General features: G+C 43.2%; 1 pseudogene; it reads left to right on the forward strand.

The window, feature by feature from the left end:
- Positions 1-1,895: 1,895 nt before the first annotated feature.
- LOC137331786 (U1 spliceosomal RNA) lies at positions 1,896-2,025 on the forward strand (annotated as a pseudogene).
- The last annotated feature ends 18,292 nt before the right edge of the window (positions 2,026-20,317 follow it).

Below are 20,317 nucleotides of genomic sequence, written 5' to 3' on the forward strand. Positions count from 1 at the left end.
GCTTAGGAAAAGGATTCTTGAAATAATTCAATAAACTTCCTCACATTGTTCCCACTGTAAGTCCCAGTCTATGTCAGGTAGTTAAAATTCTCCATGATTACAACTGAGGCCTTTACACTAATTTTTTGTATGGCCTCCCACAGCAGTGCATCCACTTTTTTGTTTAACTTTGTGATGGCCTGTAAAATGTTCCTGTCACTAACATTTTCTCCCCCCATTTATCTATCTTCCAGATCCACCCAAACAGACTGTGCCATTTCCCAGTTCCTTTCTCTCGGCAACATATAAACCTTCCCTGATAAACAGTACCAACCTCCTTTTTACCCTCTATCCTTCCTGAAACATACAGCCTGCAGAACTGCTTGCCAATCATCCTCTTCCTTTAGCGAGGCTTCAGTAACCGCTACAATATTAATTTTGGGTCTTTATTCACTATCATTTCTAACACACTCATTTTATTTCTTCTGATCCTGGCATTTATGTACCAACATCTGGATCACTTCTTATCCATCTTGCTGTATTCATGTGATTCCTTTCTAATAATTAAGCCAACTGTTATCTCTTCTGTTTCCCCCCCCCCCCAACTTTTCTAGTTTCAACAGTTTTATTTATCCTATGTGTAGTCTTGGTGGTACAGCCTTCCCTTTCTCCAGAAATGTCCCAATGGGCCAAAATATTGAACCCCTCCCTTCTACACCATGTGTTGTACCATGAATTGATCTGCATAATCTGTCACTCCCTTAATAGGTCTAGTACATGGCACCAGAATCAATGCTGAGATTACTACATGGGGGTGGGGGTTTCAGGGCCTCCTTTCTACACCTACCTATGTTGTTGGTTCCCTTCAGAACATGACCTCTTCCTCTCTTTCCCACTGTAAGATCTTTTCCACCAACTCAGTCAAGTCCCAAACCCTAGCACCTGGTCAAAATCTGTAACCTGGAGTTCCGTACAACTACCATACACTGTTCCCTTTGAGCTACCATTTGCTACCCTTTGCAATTGGACTGCTCATGGTTACCAATCCCTACCTTGGCCAGATCCAATGCTGAAAATATGTTGGACAACTCTAGTTCTATAGGTTCCCTTTGTCTCTCCCTACACTTTTGTACACGCCCTGGGATTACTTCCTGATACCGTTGTTTTGGCACTACGTGACCTCCCAAACATCCAAGATGGTGTCTTGGATGCGCCCACATGCTTCTAGCATGACGTGCGCCGGACGCCAACTTGGTAAAGGGTTTAGCGCATGTGCAAATAATGAACGCTGGCAGCATGTAAAGTAAGGAGAATATGCGTTCGATCAGTGTGCAACGCAGATTTAAAGTGATAAGTCCCAAAATGGCATCTAACGCTCCACTCAAAGCACTGTCATAACCATGACCATCTGAACATGTCTTAGAGTGTGCCCAGAGGACCCTCCCCTACCAGAGCTATTTAAAGGGACAATGCAGGATTTACAGGTTAGTTGCTGGATTATTGCTTCTGGCTGCTGATGCATTTGTAACTGTTTTTGGAGGCCTTCTATACTTGAATACTAGGACGAGGGGACATAGACTAACATTTAGAGCCAGGACGTGCAGGAGTGATGTTAGGCAACGTATCTACACACGAAGAGTGGGAGAAGTTTGGAACACTCTTCTGCAGACGACAGTTGATGCTAGCTCAATTGTGAATTTTAAGTCTGAGATTGATAGATTTCTGTGAACCAAGAATATTACGGGATATAGGGCAAAGGGTATATGGAGTTAGGTCAGAGATCAACCATTATATTGAATGGCAGAACAGGCTCAGGGGATAAATGCCACTGCCACTTGCTGCCTCCTGTTATGCACTACCTTCTCCTGCAAGAAAGCGGGATGTGTGTTTTGGTGATGTGCCTGTCATGGTTGAATATACTTACCTGGCAGGGGAGAATCTGTGATCCCAAAGGCGGATTGCCCAGGACGAGGCTAGCCCATTGTACTCTGGGTGTGCGCTGACGCCTGCGATGTCTCCAAATGCAGGATACTCAACTGCACTACCGGTTCCTTGTTAAAGTGGTGAGTATCCTCGTCTATCACGCGGGAGACCGGGGTTCAATTCCCCGACGGGGAGGTTACACTTTGGGGAGTCCAAAACCAGAGGTCACAGTCTCAGGATATGGGGTGTGCCATTTAGAACCGAGATGAGGAGAAATTTTTTCACTCAGATAACCTGTGGAATTCTCTACCACAGAAGGCAGTGGAGGCCAAGTCATTAGATGTATTCAAGAAGGAGAGAGATATATTTCTTAATGCTAAAGGGATCAAGGGATATGGGGGATAAAGCGGGAACAAGGTACTGAGTTAGACGATCAGCCGTGATCATTATGAATGGCGGAGCAGGGCCGAATGGCCTACTCTTGCTCCTATTTTCTATGTTTCTATGAATAACTGCCAGTGTGTGTGGCTTGCAACAGCGGTAATGTGTAAGGTTGAGAGGAAGCATCTGATTGAAAGAGTTTGTTGGTATGTGGGTGATGGGTGGGGGGGGGGTGTAATGCATGGAACAGTGGATGGGGTAGTCGTGCAGTTGGTAGGTGATGCCACTTGACAGTTAACCTCACTCACCTTGACCACTCGTATCAAAGCATTGAACAACTTCCTGCACTGCATCCATGTTCGTGGTGCTATGCTCCTGGCATTGACTGCATCCCCTACTGCCTCCCACTGCCTTTTGAGCATATGCCTGGAGGGCCTCTTGCCCCACACTACCGCCCCCCACCCCCCCCCATCTCCTGCTGTGGATATCTGATGCCCCTCCTTCATTCCACCTCTTGCATCAGCAGGGAACCTTGGTGCACGCACTCTCGCAGGCCTGGTACCAACTTGGATCGGCAGATTGGTGAGGTCTGGCATGCAGATTGGAGGATGTGGGATTGAGTGGTGCACAACCTTTATTCAATGTTTTAACATAACTCATCAGTTTGTAAACATAGGGACGGGAGCTGCATCTGTGTTTTACGTGCGCAATGTCTGCTGTCCGTGCAGACAACAGACTGTGTTATTTTTAGCAAATTACAGGTACCGGCTACCTTTTTGAGATTTTGGCAGGCTGCCAGAGAGACATCTTGCCTTTGAGAGATTGGGGCACTCCCTGTTGGTGAAAAGTGCAAATGTCCTTGAATCCTCATGTCAACGCTGATTTGCAACGCTGCTTTCAGATAAGTACTGACGCCGGAAGAATGTCCTGTCCTGCCTACGAAGGAAGCACCAGGTGCAGTTTAATCATGGATCGCAGTACCCGCGCCCAGTTATTGGCCTAATCCAATTTAACCCAGATAGCGTGCAGTGTAACTAGTTCACCCCTAAGCCCAAATTTGTTGCATTTCATATAAGCATATACCGTCAAGATGCTTTGAGGATGTCACATGCATACCATAGGCTCATTCTCCATAATATCAATCTCAATTTAGGCTTTGACTTCTTATAGAATGTATCGTTATAGATAAATCCTCCGCATCTCTCTCTGCTTCCGTTCCAACTTCTTTTAAATAAGAAAAATATGTCTCATTATGCCAAATATTCCCTCTGTTGTAAGGCTTATTCCTTAGTGTCAATTTGGCTCTTGTGATAGCACTCTCACTTCTTTAGAAGGCCATGGGATATTTGAGCACGTAATCTGGGCTGACACTTAAGAATGATGCTGAGAGCATTGTTAGAGGCACCGTCTTTCGAATGCAATGTTAAAGCGAGGTCCTATCCACCTATTCAGGTGGCTGACAGTTCATTAAGCTTAAACAGACAAACCAGCCAGAGGGAGTCCTTGCAGAATGTGGAATACATATGGCACTATTTGACACAGAGCAGAAAGATCCCCTGATGTCTAGGCCAATATCATCCTTCAACTAACACCATTTTTAAAAAAAAAACACAGATTATCTAGTCATTCGTTCATGTTCTGTTTGTGGAACCTTGTGTGCACATTTGTCTACATAATGGGAACTGAATTCAAAAATAATCTATTGGCTGTGATGTGCTTTGGGACGTCCTGAGGACATGACGATTGCAATTTTTTTCTCTTTTTTTGCATAATCAAATCAACCACACCCTTTCAGAAACCATCTGGAAAATAAGATGGAAAATTGAAGATAAAACATACGGGTGACCAAAGATGTTGGAAAATTGCAGAAACGATCGAACAATGGTAAAGGAGAGCATATAATTTGTCACTACAGCAGAGAATGGCTTATTAGGTGGAATCTACACTCACTCTCTGTGATACCCATAAAACCCTGCACTATTAATGGGTTTTGATGATTTATTGCTGACCCTGCTGGGGTACAGAATTAATTAATACAACATTACAATTCACAGGAGTACTAAGCCATAACATCTTTGCTGGTGGCACTGCAATGCAATTGTGAGAGTGCAGTACTTCCAATTTTTGAATGTTAATTGATAATTCCATTACTCAACTAGCAGAAGGTGCCTTGGAAATAATTACATCATTTAATAACTGAGCAGTAAATCCCTGCAGGTAACTAGCTCCATGTGCTGTTATTTCTGTTCATACAGTCCCTGACTGATTTATTTCTCTTCCTATCTCTACAAGAGAACAAGAACAAAACAATTCCTTACATGCATTTCTATACATGCAAAGAAAAATGACACATATCTCATACAGTGAGCATGACATTCACTGATAAAAGTGAAACATGAGACAAAAATACTTCAGCCTTTGCAGACCAATGAAGGTGTTTTACTAGTCTTCATGGCGCCCGTTTTATGGGTGTAAAATGGGTGCAATGAGGGCCAATTTCAGGGACCAACATCCCACGCCACAAGGATGCTATTTTTTATGGCATCCCATGAGGCCGCCTAAAGCAGGTGTAGGCCCCTGCATATTCTAATGAGAGGGGTTTAAAGCCTGCATTAGGCCCCTATCAAATTGGACTGACCTGAGTGGTGCAGGCACCGGGCCAATTCCACAATGGTTGTCCAGGCGTGGGTGCAGCCGAGCAAGCGGCTGCTGTCAAAAAGGTAAGTGCCCCTCCCGCTCCACAGCGCACTCGGGGGCCGCTGCCAGCCCACAATTGGCTCCCTCTTGTTCTCCGCTTTCCCCGGGACTTATCTGAGGGCTGCTGCTGGCAAGGCAAGTGGCTCGGAATTGATCCAGTGGCAATGGGCGAGCTGCCTCTGGAGGCATAACTGGTGCTGTCAGCTTGTACAAATTATTGAAATGAGGGCCTATTTGGGTGAGGCTTGGACCTTCTGGTTGGGGTGCGTGCTGTCTGCCCTACCTTAAAGTATCTTTTGCCCAGTGAGTAGAATCCAGTTGCTATATGAACCCTTACAGTTTGTGTTCACTTCAGTTCCTTTTCTTGTGCTCTGTATAAAAAGTCTGCTCCCATAGGTGAGCCCTTGCTCCCTATAAATCAAACAGTGACCTAATACATGGTCATCTCTTGTAGCCCTGGGTGATCAATTAATCTTTTTGTTGTTATCCGATAAACCTTAGGACTTCCAGTATGTCTTGCGTCACTTTAGAAATTGGTTAATATAAGCCACTTCAGACACTTTTATGATAAGCTAAATGCGACAGGTTTATTAACGAATAGACTATTTAAAGAAGCAAGCAGTAAAAGAGATATTGAAATCAATCTCTTTTTTAAAAAAAAGTGTGGAGCCAGTTCAAGAAGGGTTGATCTGATAAACCAGCCAGAGGGAGTCATTGCACAACTTGGAATACACAAGTGTTATTCTGACAGATAGTAGTTTGATTCCTTAGTGAACTAATGATATACAGTCTTTGCGTATTGACATAGGCATATATCTAAGGATCTCTACATCCCACGGATAGAGCAACTAAGCTAAAATTCCAGCTCATAAGATATTCGGGTCCTTCATACTTAAAACACCTCCTTGAAGATGAAGGTAGTGCAGTAGATGTCTATATGGACTTTCAAAAGGCATTTGATAAAGTACTACATAACCACATACTTATTTGGAAAATAGAAACACATGGGATTAAAGGGACGGTGGTAACTTGGGTTTGTAATTGGCTAAAGGATAGGAGGCAGAGAGTAGTGGTGAACAAGGGTGTTCCTGACTGGAGAGTATGCAGTGGGGTCCCCCAGGGATGGGTATTCGGACCATTGCTTTTCTTTTTTTAATATATATCTGGATTTGGGTATACGGAGTACAATTTTGAAGTTCACAGATGACACAAAACTTGGCAATGTAATAAATAGTGAGCAGAATAGTAGGAGACTTGAGGAGGGCATACAGACTGGTGAAATGGGCAGACACATGGCAAATGCAATTTAATGCGGGAAAGTGTGAAGTGATGCACTATGGGAGGAACCACATGGAGAAGCAATATAATCTAAATGGTACCATTTTGAGGGGGGTGCAAAAGCAGAGGGATCTTGGTGTGCATAGTTACAAATCTTTGAAGGTGGCAGGGCAAGTTGATAAGGCGGTTAAGAAAGCGTAGGGGATACTTGGCTTTGTAAATAGGGGCATTGAATACAAAAACAAGGAAGTCATGCTAAACCTTTACAAATCACTGGTTAGGCCTCAGATGGTGTATTGTGTACAATTCTGGGCACCACACGTTAGGAAGGATGTAAAGGCCTTGGAGAGGGTACAGAGGAGGTTTACCAGGATGATACCAGGATGATACCAGGGATGAGGGACTTCTTTATGTGGAGAGATTGAAGAAGCTGGGATGGTTCTCCTTAAAGCAGAGAAGGTTAAGGGGAGAATTAATAGAGGTATTCAAAATTATGAAGGGTTTTGATAGAGCAAGTAGGGAGAAATTGTTTCCTCTGGCAAGTGGGTCAGTAACCAGAGATCATAGATTTAAAATAATTGGTAAAAGAACTAGAGGGGTAATGAGAAATTTGGTTTGTTTAAGATCTGGAACATACTACCTGAAAGGGTGGTGGAATCTGATTCCATAGGAACTTTCAAATGGCAATTGGACATGTACTTGAAGAGGACTAATTTGCAGGGTTATGGGGGGGAAGAAAGCTGGAGTGTAGGACTAAATTGGACAGCTTTCAAAGAGTCGGCACAGGCACGTTGGGCCAGTTGGCTTCCTTCTGTGCTGTAAGATTCTATGATGAACACTGGTTTGAAGTCAATCTGCGACAAAAGTAATTGCTACACAATGCCCTCCATTTATAAACAAAAAGGGTCCAAAGATGGCAACCTGTAGTGCTTGATAAGAACTATAAATGTGCATGAGCTGCAGTTTAGGTTATTGATCCATTCTGATAACTCGTTCAAAGCAAGCAGCCCTTTTGATTTCGATTAAATAAATATTTATAGTGGTTCATTCAAACTTAATTACTTTGTATCTTTAATATATTTTGATTCCATCTCTTATTTAAGCCAATATGCATAATACAATTTTTGTGTTTTTAAAAAAAAAATATTTTAAACTTAGAAAAAAAATGGACAAAATATCTTTGGTTTTATCACAGAAACTGAGAGGTTTCAAGAGTAACAATTGAAGATATTGCAACTCATTATAAAGTTATGATTTGTTTTACGAGAGAGGTCAGCAGCCAATCCAACTGTAGGGAGTCTTGCAGTTGAGCCTGATCCCAACCCAACATGTGATTTCCAGCAGAAGTAACTGGATAACTATCAGTTGCAGAAACCCTGGCTTATAGCCTTTTGTCTATTCCATTGGTTCTGAGACTAAATGGAGTGATCTTATCATAGTAGGTGCAGCACAGGAGAAGCCCATTCGGCCCATCGTGCCTGTGCCTTCTCTTTGAAAGAGCTATCCAATTAGCCCCATTCCCTTTATAACCACTCCATCTGAGATCAGCTAATTTAGTACAGACCAGAGGTTGAACCTGGGGCCTATATGACTCCGTTCCACACTAGTGTGCATCTACAAACTCGGTCACTATTCCTTTTAAAGCCAAAATACTGAAAGATAATGCCCGTCATTTAAATTCTTATCTAGCCTCATGCCTTATACAGTATTATCCTGACTTAATGATTAGATTCCTCTGCCAAGAGTGTTGTATCCAAAATGGACTTCATTAGGGTATACCACTGACCAACATTACTCCTTTTCATAATGAAATAATTCATGTGGCTATATATATCTCTACACCTTTCCATGTCACAGAACTCTCGGAAATTCTATGTATTGGTGGAACATCCCAATTATCAATGGTACTCCTCACGTAGTCCTCTGTGAATGAATTAATAAGTATCTGAACTTGACTGCCATAGAAGATTATTAAATCATCAGATTTTACATTGTAAAAATATATACATTTTCTGCTCCATCAGTGTTCAACCAGCCATTAAAAATAAATGTCATCTATAGAACAATCTTCACTATCCAAATAATAGCTCCAATTTTGTCTTTTAAATCCTTAGGGCTCCCCTACAGGCACAGTTGAATGTTATTGTTTAAGGCAATTTCATGTAATTTATTTCCATCCTACATTTTCTAAGAATAGTCGAATATTTTTACCAGAATCTACCTATTAGGTTAGTGTACAAGATTTAATATTTTTTTGTCTCATTATAGTGGCATTGAGACTGCTGACAGAGTGGATCTTATAATATCTTGTTAGATCTGTTCATTTAAATATTATTCTTGCATTCACTGTGAAGGTTGGACGTTGCAGGGAACATAATTTCAATTATGGTTATCCAGTACTGCCGCACAATTAAACAGATGAACATAAGAAATAGGAGTAGGTCATACGGCTCCTCAAGCCTGCTCCGCCATTCAATCAGATCATGGCTGATCTACCTCAACTCCACTTTCCCGCCCGATCCCCCTATCCCTTGATTCCCTTACTGTCCAAATATTTATCGATCTCAGTCTTGAACATATGGTTGGTGCTGTACCTTTTTTTTTTCAAAAAGAAAATTGGTGAGATGCCAAACTTGGAACAAAACACACACATATGGTTGAAGGAAGTGCAACCAACTAGGACAGAAGGAAGATTGCTCCCTTTACAGAGTGGGCACAGCAAGTGACACTGTGGCAGGTGCAACAAAGCAAGGTTGTCCAATTTGGATCTGAGAGGGACACCCTCCTCTGAAGACTGCAGCAAGGCATATCTGGGAAAAGGTCACTGTCCAGATCAGTGCTTTTAGTGATTTGTGTAGATGAACACTTAAAACCTTTTTGATCCTCCTTAGCTGCTAGTTTCTCAACATTTAAGAAAATATTCCAATTTGTATTTCTTGGACCAAAGTGGATGACCTGATACTTCCCCACATTGAACTCCATCTACCATAGTTTGCCCATTCACTTAGTCTGTCTATGTCCCTTTGTAATTTCCTGCTCCCATCTACACAGTTTACCATGTCTCCTAACTTGGTGTCATCCACAAACTTTGATAGACAACTCTATATTCCTTACCCAAGTCATTAATATATATGGTGTAAAGCTAAAATCCCAGTACAGATCCTTGAGGAATACCACTTATCACATCCTGATCAGAGAGCGTTCCTTTTTATCCCTACTCTGCACCTCCTACCTCCTAACCCATGTCTCAAGGTTACCTTCAAGTCCTTGCACTTTTATTTTTGATGATCTCTTATGCGGAACCATATCAAATGCCGTCTGAAGTTCATACAGACAAGATACTTCCAGTGACCTCAAAAAAATTTAATGAGATTAGTCAGACATGACCTATCTTTCACAAATCCCTGCTGATTCTCTGATCAGCTCATACTTGTCCAACTGTTCAGTCACTCAATCTCTAACGATGGATTCCAGTAACTTCCCCACAGCTAACCAGTCTGTAGTTGCCTGGTTTCTCCCTTCTTAAATAATGGAGTGACATTTGCAATTTTCCAATCCATAGGCACAATTCTTGAATCCAGAGAGCATTGGAATATTATGACTAATGCCTTTACAATTTCTTCAGCTATTTCTTTTAATACCCTATGGAAACCATCAGTTCCTGGAGAGTTGTCTAGCTTAAGTCCCATTATTTTCTGCATTACCATTTTTTTAGATTTATATCACATCCACCAAGTTCCTTCCCTTGACATTTTTAGGTTCCCTGGTACCGTTAGTATTTTGTCCCTTCTCCACTAAAAATGTTTTCTTGGGTAAGGTAGTCGAGAGCTATCAGTGCCCCTGGAACCATACGCCAGGAGAAGATGGCACCTTCAGCAGAGAATGGAAGAAAATTGCAGAGGGAGAAGGGGTGGAATTTAGGTTAAATTTAGACTAAAGCTCCAGAGATAAAAAGAGAGTTAACATATTGTCTTCCAAAATTGGTTTCTGATAATGTAACTTTTATTCTTGGGTCTCAGCCATAGCTCAGTTGGTAGCTCTCTCGCCTCTGAGTCAGAATATTGTGGGTTCAAATCCCACTCCAGACTGACATTCCAGTGCAGTACTGAGAGTGCGCTGCACTGCTGTCATTCAGATGAGACATTAAACCGAGGCCACAACTGCCCTCTCAGGTGGATGTAAAAGATCCCATGGTACCGTTTTGAAGAAAAGCAGGGGCGTTCTCCCCAGTGCCCTGGCCAACATTTATCCCTCAACATAACTCACAGATTATGTGGTCATTTGTCACATTTCTGTTTCTGGGACCTTGCTGTGGTTCAAATTGGCTGCCACGTTTCCTACATTACAACAGTAACTACACTTCAAAAAGTACATAATTGGCTGTAAAGCACTTTGGGACATCCTGAGGTCATGAAAGGTGGTAAAGAAATGCAAGATTTTTGTTTTGGACAAGATGTCATGAGATGAAGTTAGATGAATTTGCCTTAAAGGACTGTGTCCTGATCTTTGCACTATCCAGTACTCTATTATTTTTACAAATGATTGGTGGCTGTGACATTGTCATGACAACGTTCCTTCTTTTGCAGGTAATTGTCTGCAATGCGTGGATTCTTCTGGAAAAGCTGTTAGACTATCGATCTGTAACATGACCATATATACAGAAAATAAATAGTATTTGTGAAAATCCAATTTCATGGATATTGGCTCAAAAGCCTTTGAGCAATATAATTAGGTCAATGGTATTAAGGCTAAAAGCCATTGTTTACTAAGGAGTAACATGGACAAATTAATAGTGCAGTTCTCCATATTACAATAACAAATTATTAAAAAATAGAAAACTGCTCTGTGGTCTTGTTTGATGATACAAAAAATATACATAGTGGCAATGTACTGAAATGCAGAGTACTGAGCTAAACAGTGTTGACTCTTGAAAGAATTGCACCCATCTAATCCTAATAGAGGAAGCCTGTACTGAAAAAACAATAACAAAATGTGCAGGTAAACTATGTGATAATTAACAGTTGCATCAGAATTTTAAACGAGTGTGCCTGACCATGGTGAGGATGAATCATATTTTCTGAACCACATCACACAGGTTGTTGCAATATCTTTAGAATGGGTAGGAACTCTGCATCACAGCAAGAATTATGCAAATTATTTTACATTATTACTGTTTTAAATACCAAAATATATTAATGGGTTTGGTTGATCAACAACCAATTATTTTCATGTTATGAAAGTTTAAGTTAGGATGCTCTGCCAATGGCATCGTCCTGGTGTAGCAGTGAACCAGAAGATTTCCGGTTTGTTTCTTTAGTCTGTACTGAGTGAGCTGACCTCAGTTGGGATACTACAATTGCTTCAGTGTTCTGGTCCAGGGAGGAGAAAAAGCAGCCAGTGTTGCTTCTCCTGAACACGCTGCAGCTAAGAAGTGTGCATATGTGGACTTTGGGTGAAGGTTGAGTCCGGCTCGGATGTAAAGCCCTCTGTGAACGAAAAGCTTGCTGACACTCGTTATCTGGGCTCGCACAAGTCTCAAAAGAAGGAAGGCCACTTGGATATTGGCAGACTACTGGTGCCCATAGAACCATAGGCTGCCAGCAGTTGGTGTCTTGAGGAAGGGATAAAAATTGAAAAAAGTTTATGAAAATCTGAATTAGCACTAAAAAATGTTTTTTTTTGGTTGTAATTTTGTTTTCGCTTTTCACTATTTCTCGTTTTGAAACTTTTGGGTGCAGTGCCAATCTGAATTTGAAAAAACCCATGCTTTTGGCAGACTATACTGCAAATGTGTCACAAAGATATGATAGAGTTGCACAAGAAAATGTCTGTGGCTGAACTTGGCCTACTGGATCTGCGCTCTCAGTGCGCTTTTAAATTATTCATTAGTCATCCTGCCAGTGGTCCCCACAGGCCATGCAGAACAGTTCATCCTGTCGGTGATGGATTATTTTATTATTCTTTAGACTCAATTCACTAGAGCTCCCAGTAAATCAGAAACTAGGTGAATATCCCAACAGATGAGGGACGTGGGAAGCTCCACTTGCACAGGGGGTGAGAATCCATCAACGGAATAGTATTGAGCGACACCACAGTAGCCTGGGTTGTTAAAGGCTTTCCTGCAATTTAACTCATTACATGTTCTGCCTCACCATGAAAGATATCTTCCAGCTCCCGTTGTCAGACAATTTGTGCATCATTGGTATATGAAATCACATTTTTGGTGATCTTTATGTTGTGCTCAGGAAGGTAAGGGATATCAGTGCCAGGAAATGTGACACACTCCCACTTTTGTGGACCTAATGTAAACAAGAGCCACTTTTACACTGGCATTGTTTTAATTTGGATTCCATGAGACTGGTGTCTGTAAGCCAGCTCCCAGCTCTTGCATTATTAAATCTAGCTTCCTTATCCTTGCAGCAGACTCATAGATCCATATGAAGATAAGGAAGTTGGGTGTAGTAGTTTAAACACTGGGGGCTCGATTTTGGCGTCGGGTTTCCAGCGGGGGGGCCCGGAAAATCCCGATATCCGGTCACGTGACCGGATCGCGACGAAATCCCGGCCACTTCTGGGTACCGCGCTGACGTGCGGGGCTGCGCGCGCAAGCCCCGCTGGTGGGAATCCCGCAGGCAATTAAAGCCAGCGGGGTTCCACTTGAGTGTACTTACCTTGCTTGTTGAGGTCAGTTAATGAGCTGAATCAGCTGTCAAAAGAGGAAGTGTGGGATTTTAGGTTCAAGGCAGTGAGCTTCACACACTGGGGGAAACAGTCTCTCTCCAACCAGGCGTGTTGCAGCCAGCAGCCTGTGGCAGGTGCCAAGGTGCACTCCACGGGGGATAGCCCTTACCCACGCAGGAGGCCACCGCGTCACATAGGGCAACCCCTGCCCCCCACCACCCCCCGCCAAGCCAGAGGACAGACCGACACGAAACCGCAGCCCCAGTCCGAGGAACCACCCACCTACCCTGCACAACCCCTCAGACCAACACCTGCCAGATGGGTGGTGTGTGGACACCCTCGGAGGACGAAGAGCATGACCAGCCCCAGCAGCCTCGCAGTCCACGCCGTCTGCTGCAGAGACGTGGATCCCCCCAACACAGTGTTGTTGCACGCGCACCTGCACAGCAGGAGGGAGGGCTACCGCAGAGAGACGCATCGCAGAGGGCACTACCCTCGCCACAGGGTCCACAGACCGAGGCGCAGCTCCCCGGACCTCTCCGAGCAGCAGTGCACAGGGAGGCGCAGATTCGCTCGACATGTAGTCGTGGAGATCTGCAGGCTCTTTCATGCCGAGCTGCTCCTGGCTGGCCCCAGCACCAACTGCTTACCTGTCGCTGGCAAAGTCACCACTGCCCTCCACACCTTCTCCTCCGCATCCTTCCAGGGTGCAGCCGGCTACACCGCCGATGTCTCTCAGTCGTCTGCGCGGAAGAGCCCTGCAAATACACCTGCACCTACTCTGCAGTAACACGATGGGTGGCATCAGTGGTGGGTCCTCATAGTGATACCCAGGAGCGGGCATTATTGGACACAACGGACAGGATTCGCGGAGACATGGCAGTGGTGGTGTCAATATAATGTGTGCTGTTTGTTGCTCTGAAATTCAATATAGGTAACACCCATGACAAACCCTCAGACACCCTTGTGCACCCCCTTCATGCTCACGAGACGTTTGCCTTACGCTGCCTACTGCACATATGTGATGCATGCCCTGTGGCTGCAGCACAGGTGGTGGCAGGTTGAGTGAGGCTGGCCGTGAGGGAGATGCACGAGAGGGTGAGTATGGGATGGAGCAATGAGATTGTATGAGGATTGGGTTGCGTGTTAGTGGCAGGATGAGTACTGGCGAGGTGAGTAGGTGGAGGTAAGATGAGGATGGGGTGTGAGTGGGTATGAAGGGTGATATTACAGAATAGTGTTGGCGGTGCCGAAGGAGATGTGGGGTGGGGGCAGTGTTGTGGCAGATGGAGTGTAGGGGAAAGACTTCGTGTTCTCACTGCGGCTGACCTACTGCGGTCATTGCAGCGCCTCCTGCACTGTAAGCAGGTGGGCCATATGTTGGTGGCGCAGGTGACCCCCTCTGCCACCTCGAGCCAGGCCTTCTTGGTGGCAGAGGCAGGCCGCTTCCTCCCGCCCGCCGGGTGGAAGATCTGTGTCCTCCCCCTCCTCCTCACCCCATCTGATGATACCTGGGGTGAGGCATCATTAAACTGGGAGCAGCCTTCCCCCTGGGCTGCTCCATGCTGCAATTTGTCCCATTGGTTGCAGCATCTGTCAGTGGAGGACTGCCCCTTTAACTGGAGAGCCTCCAGCTGACAGATCGTACTGTGCATGCGCAGCCCGACCGACGCGCAGGCCAGCGCCGTGGACCCCGGAGGAGCAGGTAATTGATTCCTATTAGTGGGTTGCCTGCTACGATCGCGCGGGCAACCCACTAATTTCGCCGAGCGTGTTGACCACGCTCCCGGAGGACCACCCGCTGGGAACCCGCAGGCCTGCTAAATTCGAGCCCTGGAAGTTGGCTCATGGACGTTGGTTTTCTGGAATCCAACCTGCACAAGTGCCATTGTAAAAGCAGCCAAGAAATTGTATGCAAGACATAACACAGCGAACTGCAGAATAATGGTACATTTATGCAACATGACATTGTAATGCATACGAGGAGGCAATACCTCTTTTATATTACTGAAATGCACCACCAGCATGATGATGTCATGCAATAACTAACTCATTTTATTGCACTAGACATTTACTTCAGCATGACATCTTTTGATTTAAAAAAAAATTCGTTCTTGGGATGTGGGCGTTGCTGGCAAAGCCAGCATTTATTACCCATCCGTAATTGCCTTTGAGAAAGTGGTGATGAGCCGTCTTGAACCGCTGCAGTCCGTGTGGTGAAGGTTCTCCCACAATGCTGTTAGGTAAGGAGTTCCAGGATTTTGACCCAGTGATGATGAAGGAACGGCGATATATTTCCAAGTCAGGATGGTGTGTAACTTGGAGGGGAACGTGCAGGTGGTGTTGTTCCCATGTGCCTACTGCGCTTGTCCTTCTAGGTGGTAGAGGTCGGGGTTTGGGAGGTGCTGTCGAAGATGTCTTGGCACGTTGCTGCAGTGCATCTTGTGGATGGTACACACTGCAGCCACAGTACACCGGTGGTGAAGGGAGTGAATGTTTAGGGTGGTGGATGGAGTGCCAATCAAGCGGGCTGCTTTGTCCTGGATGGTGTCGAGCTTCTTGAGTGTTGTTGGAGCTGCACTCATCCAGGCAAGTGGAGAGTATTCCATCACACTCCTGCCTTGTGTCTTGTAGATGGTGGAAAGGCTTTGGGGAGTCAGGAGGTGAGTCACTCACCGCAGAATACCCAGCCTTTGACCGGCTCTTGGAGCCACAGTATTTATGTGGCTGGTCCAGTTAAGTTTCTGGTCAATGGTGACCCCCAGGATGTTGATGATGGTGGGGGATTGGCCTCCAACAACCACTACCATCTTCCTTTGTGCTAGGTATGACTCCAGCCACTGGAGAGTTTTCCCCCGATTCTATTTTGATGACTTCAAGACGCAATTGTGCAATAGCCAATTTCTCAGGGCTGCTCTGCACATGTGCGATGCACTTTGTCAGCTCACAGGGAGATTTCCAGCACAAATGCAGTGTAAATTCAGGAGAATAGTGCTCTTGGGTTGCTCTTCCAAGATTTGCTGGTATAAAAGGCCTCTAGTCTGTGGCAACAATGTGCCTCGATATTGATTGTTTTAATTTTCCATAACTGTTTCTTTCGGCTTCTGTGAGTGAAATAACCAATTCGTTCCACATTTTGAGCAGTTTTGTGACACGGACCAGGTTGATGGAGCCCACACCTACTTCCTATAGAATTTATGCAGCCTGCAGAAAGCAGAAATTTTCATTCCATCAGTGTGAGCTGGATACAAATGCAAGTCCCAAAGTGAAATGCTAGTGCACTAACCAATTGCAGCACCTTATCTCTACATCTTTACATTTTAAAAGGCTACATTGTCTTGCAATCTTAAAATCTCTACTAAATAAAGGACTTGCATTTATATAGCACCTGTCATGACCCCGGGACATCCCAAAGCACCTTACAATCAATGAAGTACTTTTAAAGGGTAGTCATTGTTGTAATGTAGGAAACGCGGCAGCCAATTTGCACACGGCAACGTGACAATAATCAGATAATCTGTTTTTGTGATGTTGGTTGGGGGATAAATATTGGCCATGACATTGGGGAGAACTCCCTTGCTTTTCTTCAAAATAGTGCCATGGGATTTTTTTACATCCACCTGAGAGGACAGACGGGGCCTTGGTTTAACGTCTCATCTGAAAGACAGCACCTCTGACTGTGCAGCACTCCCTCACTACTGCTCTGTAGTGTAGCCTAGATTTTGCACTCGAGTCTCTGGAGTGGGACTTGAACCCATAATCTTCTGACTTGATGTGAGAGTCCTACCACTTAGCCACAGCTAACACTATGATGTTTTTCTACATTCTTTTGGTTCCAGTCTCAAGAAAGTGATTTCTATCTGCCACTCTCCCCCACTTAGGTTTGCTGTTAGCTGCCAGTCTCTGTAGACCTCGGTTAGTTGTCAGGTGCCATTCTCCATCAACCTGCTGAGGTTCATTGCATAATAAAGTGACCTAATTATAAAGAAGTGCACCCACGCAAAACTCTCTTGACTTTAGCTTGCTTAACAAAAGTCAGTTTTTCTTGTGTAGATCCACATTTTTGTAAGTCTATAATATTGCTGGTTTGCTGCAGGTCAGAATTGTTTATATTTAGGAGTACACTCAACAACATTGCATAGAGCTGGCGCGGACTCGATGGGCTGAATGGCCTCCTTCCGTGCTGTAACCTTTCTATGATTCTAACAGGAGAACCTGTGTTTGCTGTCAGCTTCCATTATCTAATGTAACAGCCACTTGAATCCAATCATGGGTGTCCATGATTATATTGTTAAAACTTTTCAAAATGATCATTCTAATAGAAGCTGTGATGGACCTAATAACCAGCATCATGTTTGATTTCATCTTGTAAAATGATGCAGCTTGTTTTAAGCCAGTTTTACTTGGTGCAGTTGAACCTTAGCATTAAACGTTAGCCAAACCTCTATTTGTAATGCATGAATCATGTCTGTCAGGCAGGCAGTTAGCTTGTTTAAGGGGGAGGGTGGTGTGAGTCTTGAAAATTTTAAGTAACTAATTACTAATAAACTTTACAAGACAACCATTAGGCCACAGTTAGAGTGCTGTGTACTGTTTTGGGTGCCTATTATAAAAAGGACATTAAAGCCATAGAGTATTAGTATAAATTTACCAGGATGGTTTTGGGGATGAGAAAATAATTATGTGGAGAAACTTGAGACACTGGGACTATTTCCACTGGAAAAGAAAAGGCTTTAAAAGAGTTTTAAATTATGTAGGGTTTTGTTGGTAAGAATAGGGAAAGACTATTTCCTCTGGTTGGGGTCAGCAGTGAGGGGTTATCAATTTTGTACTGTCAATAAGAAAGTGAGGAGAGATGTTAGATCATGGAATGATTTGCCACAGGGTATGGTTCAGGTAGAGACCACTGCATTGTTTGAGAAGAATGTATAAATATCTGGTGTAAAGCAAGATATAGGGCTATGGGAAGTGAGCAGGGCGGTGGGATTAATTTTAGATTGCTGTAACAGAAAGATGGCAGAGACGTGGTGGGTCGAATAGCTGCATTCTGTGCAATAAACTTCTATATTTCAGCTTCAGGGGCTGATTTTTTTTTCCCCCCTCACCAAGTGCTGGTACTGATGAAGTGTAGCTTCATGGCATCAGCATTCCCATTGCTCTTCCACGTGGCCATTTGTCATGTCTGACACTAGACAATGAATGTTGTTAAGCTATTTGACTGTGGGACATGACAGCTGAGCCTGCTACTGTCCACCTCATGTCCAAACATGTGCATTTTCTAGCTGATGTCACTGAATAGCAATCAGCAACATGGATCCTATCTGTTTTTCCCCTTCCTAGCCTGGGGACGCACAGTCCTATTGTGCTTCGTTCAGCTAAAACCAGAGATCAGCTATGAAACGTTACTAATTTGTATGCCTCAGCACTACAAAAAGCAATGCATTTACCCATAAATCAACTCTGCTTATAACGATTCAATGTTTTTCTTGGTATGAATAGGTTTGACATGACAGAGAAACTATTTAAACTTGTCAGATTCCAATCGTTTATTATAGTTGTAAATTCTGTCATAGTTATCATTTGCAAACACAAGAAAAGAGAATACAATGCCTGTCACTGCAGGCTTAAACAATGTGTCATTACTTTGCTTGACATGTCTGCATAGATTTTCATGTTAATAGTCTCACCATTTCATAAATGTCTAATGTAATAATTGCAACATAGAGTCTACAGTAAAGAAACAGGCCATTCAGCCCAACTTGCCTATTCTGGCATTTATGCTACACACAAGCCTCCTCCCACCCCTCTTGATCTAACCCTATCAGCATATCCTTCTACTCCTTTCTCCCTCGTGCTTATCTAGCTTCCCCTTAAATGCATCTATGCTATTTGCCTCAACTACTCCTTGTGGTAGCAGGTTCCACATTCTTGCCATTCTGGGTGAAGAAGTTTCTGCTGAATTCCCTATTGGATTTATTAGTGACAATATTTATGACCTCTAGTTTTGGACACCCCCCTTTTGACCGTCTGAGTAGCTATCCTTAACCCGTACACTTTTTTCTGTTTTGTAGCCAGCTTGATATCCATTTTGCTACATGTCCCCTGACTCCATATGCTCTGACCTGAATCAAGAGTCTACAATGTGGTACCTTATTGAAAGCTTTTTGAAAATCCAAATATATTACATCTACTGCATTACCCTTTTCTACTCTTTCTGTTACTTCAAAGAATTCAACAAGGTTGGTCAAGCATGACTTTCCCTTTTGAAATCCGTGCTGACTATTTTATTTTCGGTTTCTAGATTATTTTTTCTATTAGATCTTTGAGTAAAGATTCCATTATCTTTCCTACCACCGACATTAAGCTAACTGGTTTATAGTTCCTTGGATTTGTTCTATCTCCTTTTTTAAATATAGGAATATCTTTAGCTGTCCTCCAGACCTCTGGCACTATTCCCTGTTCTAGTGACTTTTTATATATATATATATATATATATATTAAAAAAAAATAGTGCCTCTGCTATCTCTTCCCTGATTTTTAATACATCCGGGCCAGGGGTTTAATCCTCTCTAAGTTTGATTTTGTTTATCAATTATCTCCTTCCACCCCCAGTCCCCCCTCCTTTATATCTTTTTTGATCTCTTCTTCTAATGTCTTGCCCACCATGTTAGTCTCCCTGGTAAATATGGGGGCAAAGTAACTATTCAATATTTATGCCATTTTGCTGTCATTACCTGTGAGTTTATCTTGTGCATCCCTTAGTGGCCCTATCCCTATCCTGGTTTTTCTTTTGTTATTTATGTGTCTGTAGAATACTTTACTATTTTTAATATTCCTTGATAATTTAATTTTGTAGTTCCTCTTTGCATTCCTAGTTTTTTTGACATCCTTCCTAACCTCTTCATATTCCCTTTTGTCCTCCTCTCTTTTATTGTCTATGTAATTAGTATATGCCTTTTGTTTAGTTTCAATTTTAACTTTCTCTTTATTGGTGAGTTTGTTCTTGTTTTTGGGTGGAACATATTTCTCCTGAACTCTCTTGAACACCATTTTAAATATTTTCTACAGCGGTTCTATCTCTTTGTCTTTCAATTTTTTTTCCATTTTACCTTCCCTAGTTCCATTCTCATCCCCTCAAAATTGACCTTTCCCCAATCTATTACCTTGGTCTTTGTCTCACTTTTATGTCTTTCTCAGTCATTATTTTAATCCTTATTGTGTTATGATCACTATTACCTAGATGTTCCCCTATGCTTACTTCTCTTATCTGCTCTGGTTCATTTCCCATTATTAGATCCAGTAGTGATTCCTCTCTTGGGCTTCTTATATACTGGGTAAGAAAGGAGTCCTGAACACACTGTTTAAAAACTCTATTCTG

Source organism: Heptranchias perlo, chromosome 13 (assembly GCF_035084215.1).
Source record: "Heptranchias perlo isolate sHepPer1 chromosome 13, sHepPer1.hap1, whole genome shotgun sequence".
Classification (NCBI taxonomy): Eukaryota; Metazoa; Chordata; class Chondrichthyes; order Hexanchiformes; family Hexanchidae; genus Heptranchias; species Heptranchias perlo.